At 37.7% G+C, this 10282-nt stretch overlaps 1 pseudogene; it reads left to right on the top strand.

The window, feature by feature from the left end:
* The first annotated feature begins 1236 nt into the window (after positions 1–1236).
* LOC140511864 (cytochrome P450 2C19-like) lies at positions 1237–9369 on the top strand (annotated as a pseudogene).
* Positions 9370–10282: the final 913 nt, after the last annotated feature.

A 10282-nucleotide genomic window follows, 5' to 3' on the forward strand; every position in this document is an offset into this window, starting at 1 on the left:
TTTCCCAGCTAACAAATGACCCAAGGTTATGGAAAATCAATTTTCAAAAGAAGAAATACTTTTTTATTTAGTAATTAGTAAATAATAAATAGTAACTGTTTCTCTTTTACCCAGGAACTCTAAGGGTCTTCCCCTCCCAGTTTGATTTTTTTATTAAAGGGTCATCCCTTGAGTAACTACTTAAAGAAACCTATTAATTGAATGAGTGTTTCTCACTCAAAGTGAGAATGGAATAAGACCTTAGCCTAAAATGGCCAGGATCTCACATTGCATCCTGGGCCATCTCCAGTAGTCCTGATGAATATCTGCCCACTGGACTTCTCTCTGGAGGAGAAAATGAGGCTGGGAAACTTGCACAGCCCTTTCTCACTCAAATCCAAGTCAACTGCAAGTCATGGAGTCATCTTGCTGTCATGGTGCTCTTCGAGAATGAAGGACAAACACAACCACAATTTCCTTTTAAATATGTAATAAAGTTATGTGTATTTATTTTCTCCCCTTTTTTCTCTTCCCTCCATCTCCCCACCCTAGAGGTGGCTAGCATTAGACACAGTTATGTGTATTTATACATGCATACACACATATATGTAAAATCATTCTACACATACTTCTAATACTCAATTCTTTCTCTGGATGCTAGCAGCATCTTTCTTCATATGTCGTTTGTAATTAATTGGGGAATTCTTAACAGTCAAAATGATGATTTCACTCAAAAATTTTTCTTAAAATAATATTGTTGTTACTGTGTACAATGTTCTCCTGGTATTGATAATTTCACTGTTCATGATTTTGTACAAATTTATCCATACTTCTCTAAGATTATTGAGCTCATCATCATAATAATTTAGAACACTTTTTTCTTATGATTATAAATTGTTTTGATTTCTTCATTGGAAAACTTTCTGTTCATATCCTTTGACCATTTATCAATTGGGGAATGATTCATAGTCCTATAAATATTACAAAGTTCTTCATATGTTTAAAATATGAGATTTTTATTTGAAAAACTATCTATATAGTTTTCCCTACTTCCTTTTTTCCTTCTGATCCTGTTTACATTTGTGTTATTTGTACAAAAGTTTTTTAATTTAATATAACCAAAATTATCCAATTTATACCTAGGGAATAGCAGTGTCCTCCCCACCTTCAAATCACTTTTGGGTCATTCTCTACATTTCTCAATGAGAGGATAAATCAGTGCAGAGAAGGTATCCATCTTTCTGATTACCACTAGCAATGACTGATGACCAGCTACTGCCAATAGGTAGGTAAGTAAAAGGGCCACAAGAGTGGCAGCAATCTCAAGGTCATTGGTACTTGTCCATCCCTCACAGCTGCCATCTGGAGAAGTTGCTTCTGTGGAGAAGGGGCTAGCCATCTCTACCAATTGCCAGCCAAGTGCCATCCAATGTCTATTCATAAGGTAGATGGACTAGCAGGCTACAGCCACAGGGCACCCTGAGGGAGAGACAAAAGCCAATATATGTCAGTCAAAGCAACCTACCATCATCATTTTGACATCATCAGTCCTTTGACAGCTTGGGACCCTGAAATTAGGAGCATTTGGAATAGCAAGGCTTCCTGCCCAGTTCCTGCAACCCTCATCCTGGGATTGCTGATTGCAAAAAATGAAGTATAATTTAAAAAGTAGACATGAAGTATAAAAGGAAAAATTAGAAATGGGAAATGATGCATTATGGTAGAAGAGTACCATATCTGGAGCAAGGAGAGCATTTGGGTTCAATCCCACTTCTTGATCCTTCCTAGTTGTGGCATGAATCAGCTAATTTTCTTGAGCCTCAGCAACCTCATCTATAAAATGGGAATTATTCTATCTGCACTTAAAATTCTTAAGTGGATCTTATCAGATGCTTTTTAAAGGGTGGTTTATTTTGAACCTGACTGTGTGTGAAAGCAAGTAAAGTAGGATCTTTTGCTATTTTTGTTTTAGTATAATCAGGTATTATACCTCTATTTGAATGTGACTGAGGAGGATCTTTTCCACTCATTGTCTGGCCTGGGAAGATTTGTAAGGAGGTTCACACCTTTTGTTAATGAGGCACTGGTTCTCAAGGGATGTGATGCCCTCTGACTCTAAAAAGTATATAAAGACTCTGCAGTGCTGTTTTATTTGGGGGCTTAATTTTGGTAAGAAGGTTTGAGTGCCAGATGAGGACTCTGGGAAGCTGCTGAGGAGCCCCCCTGCCTTTAAGAACCCAGATGTTGTACTTACCTCTCTGGTAACTGGTCAGACAGCTGTACCTGTCTGTTGAATTATTGTCAGACGGAAGAAGCCATGTCTGTTGATTACTTTGAGGTTCAAGGTGTTGACTCCCCTAAACTAGGTGAATGATATATGTGCTTGACTAAAGGATTGATACATGTGCTTGGTTAAAGTGATTGTTAACCCCTTGAAAGTTGCTTTTCTTTTATGAATGCAGATCTAAAAACCTGTGGTAGCAGGTTCCCCTGTTAATGTTGGGGTGCTTACTGATACACTGTGCCAAATAAATGTCAGCAAGAATATAAGCTAGAGGGGAAAGCAGGACAGTCAGGTACTACCTCAAGGAAGGTAAGCCTTCCTTTTGATCACAGTGGCAACATTAAACTCTTGCTCTCTCTTTCTTCTTTAGGATTACCATGTGATTCCACATTCATCCTTGGACGTGCTCCTTGCAATGTAATCTGCTCTATCATTTTCCAAAAACAATTTGAATATAAAGATAAGAAATTTCTATATTTAATAAAGCTTTTAGAAGAAAACACCAAGATTGTAAGTTCCCCATGGATTCAGGTGAGAGAAGTGTTCTCTCCTTTTGGATCTTAAGATATTGTCTTTTCATTGCTTCAAAGAAACTACTTCAAGGAACAAGGCTAGAATTCATCATGCATTCCTTTGGGAGGTTCAACAGGGCTATGCTGGGTTGGGTTCACATATGCTTCTTCACTGAGAGGGACTAAAGAGAGAGAAGGTCACCTGTATGTGATGTGATTTGAGGGACATTATGAGGCCCCTCCCTGAAGGAGTTTACCACTGTCTCAGGGACTGAATATTAAAATTCATATTGCAATAAAAAAACTTACTTTTCCCTTGAGCACTTGAGTTTGGATCAGGTTAGCCAGATGAGTTAGATATCCCAATGGAAGGTAATAGAACTCTTATAAGATCTCATAATAAGAAAGGATGACAACATTTCCATTGAAAGTAAGAATTGAGAGTGAAGACCAAGGGAGTGTCAGGCAACCAAGAAATAGCATACTAAAATATTTTTGGGATATATATATATATATATATATAGGAAATGATGAGAAAAGTCACTATTTTGCAAAAGGCAGTTGTCCCACCCTTGTTCAGCCTTCTTCTGAGCATTAACCAAATGCTACAAAAGAGAATTATTTTCTCTTTTTAATAAAGTATGATATAAAATTCTTCTCTTTAGGTCTACAATTCTTTTCCATCTCTCCCGGGATCTCATCACAAAGTAATTAAAATTTTCATTCATTCTACGAATTTATTTTGGAAGAAGTCAAGGAACATCAAAGGACACTGGACCCCAGTGAACCTTGGGACTTCATTGACTGTTTCCTGATGAAAATGGAGCAGGTACAGTGTACGCTGCAGGTCTGAATCTCAGTTCTTGTACAAGAAATGGCTTGTGTATTAGAGGTTGACACATTCACAATCACAGAGCAGTAAATAATCATATATTAATTGTAGCGTGCTCAGAGCACTATATGGAGCAGACAGAAGAATTAGAAGATAGGGTCCTAGCCATAAATGCACTTCTAAGCCAACAGAAAGAAGGAAGCACATGTAAGGACAAGAGAATGAATATCAGGAATGTGTACAAAAAGACAAAGTAGATTATAAATTGATGATTTTTAGGTGATGAAGGAATTTGAAATTAGCAAGACATATAATATTTGGGGAAGGTTAACATAAGGCTTCCTTCTGGAAGAATTAGATTTTGATTTGCATCTTGAAGGAGATCTTAGAGTTAGGCAGGGAGTACTGGACAGGACATTTCAGGACTCTGCAAAGACAATGTGGTATAAGGAGATTTGATCTGAGCAGTATGATTGGAGTGGAGGAGCTGCTATGGTAGGTACTTGGGGAGAAGATGGTGGTTTTTATAGTCAGGAAGGTGGAGTTAGTGGCTCCTCATTTTTCATCTCCTCTACAAATAAGAAGAAGCAAAACCAATGGGAAGAAAAATCATTGAAAAGCTACATAAAGAAAAAAAATCTACCAAATTAAAAACCAAACTAGAACAAGTAATATGCTAGTAATTCACATGGAGTAAATGAAGTCCTGAAAGTACCAGAAATATGGCAAAAGGTAAAAGATATCCTGATGGACATGCTGAAATGGATCAATGACCCAATTAAAGAAATGAAGTGTATTCTGAAGTCACCACTTATGGTTTTCTTACTATACCAACCAGAAAACACATTTAATCTAGCAATATGGCAACATAACTAAGAAGGAAAATCCTTCTTTCCTCAGGTATATTCTCCCACAGATTTCAACCTCATTGGTGGATGAGGGAATATGAAAGAGGACAAATATTTAGAAGAGATAAAGGATTTTTAGAACAATTCCACATAATAGTCTTTTGCAATGCTGTTTCATGTGTGAGAATCTTAAGAATGGCATATGCTTTTTTCCCCCCCTCAGTGGGATTAGGCCTTGGTTAATTTGAACTTGAGTTGTGTCCTCTAGCACCTCCCTGTTATTCCTTTGTTTTTACCTTTCTTATCCTCTGTCCACAGAATATTTGTTTTATATTCAGTTGCTTAACTCAGTGGTGGCTTTTCATTAATACCAGCATCTTATGGTCAAGAGCAAAGCGTATAGTGTCTCAATTTCCTTATCAGTTAAATGATGATAATAATGCACTACCTCTATCACAGTATTCTGATGAGGATAAAGTGGGAAAATAAACATAGACCCCTTTAAAAAAATTGTTACATATGTATATATATATACATATATAAGTTGATAATTTTTTCCTTCATTTGCTAAACTAATAAATCCTGTTTATCTCACTAAACTCATATAGATTAACAGGATTTATTAGCTTAGTAAATCAAGAGGAAATTATAATAGCTTACATTTATACAGTGTTTGTGTGTTTATTGTTTAATTATTTCAGCTATGTCTGACTCTTCATGACTCCATTTTGGGTTTTCTTGACAAAGACACTGGAGTGGTTTTCCATTTCCTTCTCCAGATCATTTACAGATGACGAACCTGAGTCAGAAAGAGTTAAGTTACTTGTCCAGGCTCATGCAGCCAGTAAGTGTCTGAGGCCAGATTTGAACTCAGGAAGATCCTGACTCTAGGTCCAGCATTCAATCCACTATACCACCTAGCTGCCTGTGTATATCTACATATATTATTTATTTATACCATATAGGTATAGATCTTTTGAAAGATAGCATGATAGATTATAGTTGTGTCAAACATGAATAGAAATGAATTCCATTAGGCATTATATTAATTTAGAAATCCCACAGATTAACATTATCTTTGTTGTATTGTACCTTTATTTGTTTTGCTAAACATTTCCCAATTACCTTGTTATCTGGTTTGGGCCCCACTTAGTTTTGCTAACTGCTTGTGGCCTGAGGGTTGAGAGTTTAATACGTCTGATGGAAAGGACAAAGAGCTTGACTTCAGAGCCAGGCAAAACTGAGTTCAAGCCTCCTCTCTGACACAGAATGTCCATGTGATCCTGGACAAGTCACTTAACCTTACAGGGTCTTAGGGCTAGGAAACTCTCTTGAGACTATGTTTTTCAGAGAAAGGGCAGATTGCATTGGCAGAGAAATTTTTTTTACCTGAATATTCCCTGTGCCAGTGAAATTGCAGGTCTAGTCTCTCTCTCTCTCTCCCCCTCTCCCTTTCTCTCTCTCTCTCTCTCTCTCTCTCTCTCTCTCTCTCTCTCTCTTTCTCTCTGCCTCTGTCTGTCTTTCTGTCTCTGTGTTTGTCTCCATTCCTCTCTGTCTTTCTCCCCTGTATATGATCTGCAACATCCAAACTGCCTTGATAATTGTCAACTTCTTGTTCTACTTCAGATTGTTAATACATAATTAATTTATAGGATTATAGTTTTGAAATTGAAAGAGATCTTGGAGGTCATTGAATCCAACCACCTCATTTTACAGATGAGGAAACTGAAGCATAAAAAGGTTAAATGACTCGCCCAAAGTCAAAATCAGAGGTGGGATGGGGCTGGGGGCAGTAAGGTGGTACAGTGGATAGCACTGGTCAAGAAGACTGGAGTTCAAATCCAGCCATTGGGCACTTACTGGCTGTGCAAATCTGGTCAATTCATTTAGCCCTGATTGCCTCCCCCCAAAAGGGTTTTGTTTGTTTTTTTTTTTTTTTATCAGAACTGGGATTCAAACTAAGGTCCTCTGCCTCTAAATCCATCATGCTTTTCATTGTGCCCTGCTGCCTCCCTTCCTTTCTAATTAATCATACCAAATTATTCCTAGGAAAAACAACAACTACAGTCTGAATTTACCATTGAAAACTTGGTCTGTACTGCAAGTGATCTGTTTGGTGCAGGCACAAAGACAACTAGAACCACCGTGAGATATGGACTCCTGCTTCTCCTGAAACACCCTGAGATAACAGGTGGGATAACAGGCTCATAACACACATTGGTAATTGATCAGCATGAGAGGGCTTCATGGTCTTTTGAGACTATACTTACAAACTTATCTGTTCTCATTTTCATATATTTAGGCAATTACACATTTGAGTCTACTCATTCCTCCTCCTCTTCTACTACCTCAAAGAAACTTAGTTAAGTGTTAAGTAATTGTGAGTTATTATTAGAGACAGGCACAGAAATAGTGATAGTTATAGAGGCTGTAGTCCAGTGATAGAACTGGAGGGAACTGAATGATCCAGAGGCACTAGTTCCTGATAGCTCATTGATCCTGCCTGAGCACAGGAGGAGCTAGTGCACCTGGATTCCTGTCACTCATAGAGCTGGCAGGTCAGTACCTTGTGCCTATGGTTGGTCACTCTGAAGTCTGAAAGAGGTCCTTACTGAGATCCCTCTTCATTTCCTTGATGAAGTGCTGCTTGGCTTGTATTTTTTAAGGACAATTTGAGCCTGTCCTGAGGGCATGGGGCAGAGATGTATCAAGATGTTCTCAGCTGCCTAAAGAGACTAAAATGGAATTTTCATATGTGTTTATCTATATATTATCTATCAATCTAACTATGACAATGTGAGGGTCAAGTACATTATTTACCAATGTAGCCCTTGGTGAAAAATCGGAGAAGATATGACATTAATTTTTAACCTTTGAAATTAATTTTCATTCATGTTGTGACAGGAAAAATTCATGAAGAAATAGATTGTGTGATTGGCCGAAATCGAAGTCCCTGCATGGAGGACAGAAACAAGATGCCTTACACCAATGCTGTGGTTCATGAGGTACAGCGATACATTGACCTCATTCCCACCAACCTGCCCCATGCAGTGACACAAGATGTTCAATTTAGACAATATCTTATTCCCAAGGTCAGAAGTGTTTCTCACTATAACACAAGATTTTATTCTCTCTCCCGTTGAATTATAGAATATTAGAGTTAGAAGGAACCTCAGGTCAACCCACATCCTTGAGAAGTGGTCACATAATTTCAGAATTTGAAGGGATTTCAGTAGTCATATTGTCCATCCCCAATCTCAGGTTTCACATTGCATCCTGGGCCATTTCCAGTCGTCCTGATGACTATCAGCCTACTCGATTCAGATAGCTCAGAAGAAAAAAATTGAGGTTGGTGACCTTGCACAACCCTCCCTCACTCAAATCAAAGTCAACTGCAAGTCATGTCATCATCTTGATGTCAGGGTGCTCTTTGAGAATGAAGGACAAACACAACCTGTGAGTGAGTGGTAGTTCCTCTCTCTCCTCTCCTCTCCTCTCCTCTCCTCTCTTCTTTGTCTCTTTCCTCTCCTCTCCTTCCTCTGGTGTTCTACCCAGGCGAAGGTACACTCCGTGGCCAAAAGCTGCCTTTTTTCCTTTGGGTTTACTGGTTACATTTGTTGCTCAAAGACCAAGCCTTAAACTCAACTAACTCTGGAGCTCATAGACTGGATAACAAGTCCCTACCCACCTAGCATAGAGCAAATATAATTGCTAATTAGCAGCTGTTTCTCTTTTACCCAGGAACCCTGAGGGTTTTCCCCAGTTTGATTTTGTTTTTTTTTTTTTTTTAGTAAAGGGGCCATCTCTTGAGAAACTAATTAAAGAAGTCTATTCATTGAATGAGTGTATCTCACCCAAAGTAAGAATGTGATGAGACCTTAACCTGAAAGGGCCAGGGTCTCACATTGCATCCTGGGCCATCTCCAGTCGTCCTGATGAATATCAGGACACTGGACCCAGAAGGCTCAGGAAAAGAATGTGAAGTTGGTGACCTTGCACAGCCTCCCTCACTCAAATCAAAGTTAACTGTAAGTCATGTCATCATCTTGACGTCATGGTCCTCTTTGAGAACAAAGAACAAACACAACCCCAATCTGAAAAAGAATTCCATGTGCAGTATGTGGTTATCCAATTTTTACTTGAAGATTTTCTGTGAGAGGGAACCATTCAATGGAATGCTGTGGTGTTCCATTCTACTCTGGGGCAGTTCTAATTTGAGGAAATTTTTTTTCTTACTTTAAACCTATATTTTCAATTTTTAAACTTTAATCTCTTGCTCTTCATCTTGTCATTTGGAACAAAACAGAACAAAGTGACTTTCTATTTCTAGTAGTAGTCCATAAGACAACTTGAAATCACCTGTTATGTCTTCTGTTCTCCTGCCTAAATATCTCCATTTCCTTCAATCCATCCTCACATAGCAGCGACTTGTTATTCTTACCATCCTGGTTTCTCTCCCTTGAGTAGTCTCCAGCTCAAACATGTCTTCTAGAAAGAATACAATCCTCATTTGTGAGCTGATGAGATCAGCGTATAGTGGTGCCTTCTTCCAAACTGCCATTAAACCTTCAGTAATGACCCTTTATATATGGTCAGTCAATATGTTTTAAATCCACCTATTGTATGACAGTCTAACCTGTATATTTCCATCATTTTTAGAAGAAGAACATGAAAACTTTATCAAATGCTTTGCTAAAATCTAAGTAAACGCTATCTACAGCATTCTCCTGATCTACCACATTATTAACTTCCTTCTCCTCAAAAAAAAAAAAAAAAAGGAAAAATGATGATGCCTCTCTGGATCTTTGTAACCACTGCTTCCTTATCTAGGGTAATTTCCTTATTTCTTCTTTATCTAGACTAATTATCTTTTCAGAAATATATTCTAGATCTGGAGTTCAAATTAAAGCATAACATTTTCATTTTATTTTTTCATTTTTTCTTCCAAATTTATTAGTTTGTTTTCAGCTTTCAATGTTCACTTCCATAAGCTTTAAATTGTGTCCTCCTCCTTTTCTCCTTCCTCTCCAAGAGGGCATGCAATCTTCTATAGGCTTTACACATACATTCCTATTAAACACATTTTCACATTAGTCATGTTACACAGAAGAATTAAAATGCACGGGAGAAACTATGAGAAACACAAACCTAAACAAAACATAAGAGAAAATAGTCTGCTTCATTCTGTGTTCCGGCTCCATAGTTTTTTCTCTGCATGTGGATAGCATTTTGCATCATGAGTCCTTTGGAAATGCTTTAGGTCCTTGCATTACTGAGAATGACTACATTTATCAAAATCAGTCCTCACACACTGTGGCTGTTACTATGTATAATCACTGTATTTTTCTTGCACAGGCATCTAGGTGCTCTCTTATTTTCTCCTTACTTTTGGGTTTTTTTAAATCCCAATTAGCCATATTTATTTATTTTTACTATCATTTGCAGATCAAGGATTATTCCTTTGTTGGAAAAAAAGAGTAGCAAAGGAAAAATTGGGAAGTTTTTATCTTCTCCTGTCTTTTATCATCCTCGTGTTATAACCTTCTAAGTTGTGGGGTTGTCATTTCTGTAATCCTCCTCATTTCAACAATACAGTTTTCAAAAACCTCTTCTGGATGCCCTTTATTAGCCTCACTAGACTCTGTTCATTCTGGGTTTTACCCATTCTGTCATTCTTTTGGAACAGTGACATGCTTCTTTTGCTCATTCTTGTCTTTGAAAAATCTAAGTTGGTTGATGAGTTCTCTGTAAAAATATTACATATTGTTTATAAGGTACTTTGAGGTTTGCTTTACATAGATAAACTCAATTAATCTTTACAACTCTG

This window comes from Notamacropus eugenii, chromosome 1, assembly GCF_028372415.1.
Source record: "Notamacropus eugenii isolate mMacEug1 chromosome 1, mMacEug1.pri_v2, whole genome shotgun sequence".
NCBI lineage: Eukaryota > Metazoa > Chordata > Mammalia > Diprotodontia > Macropodidae > Notamacropus > Notamacropus eugenii.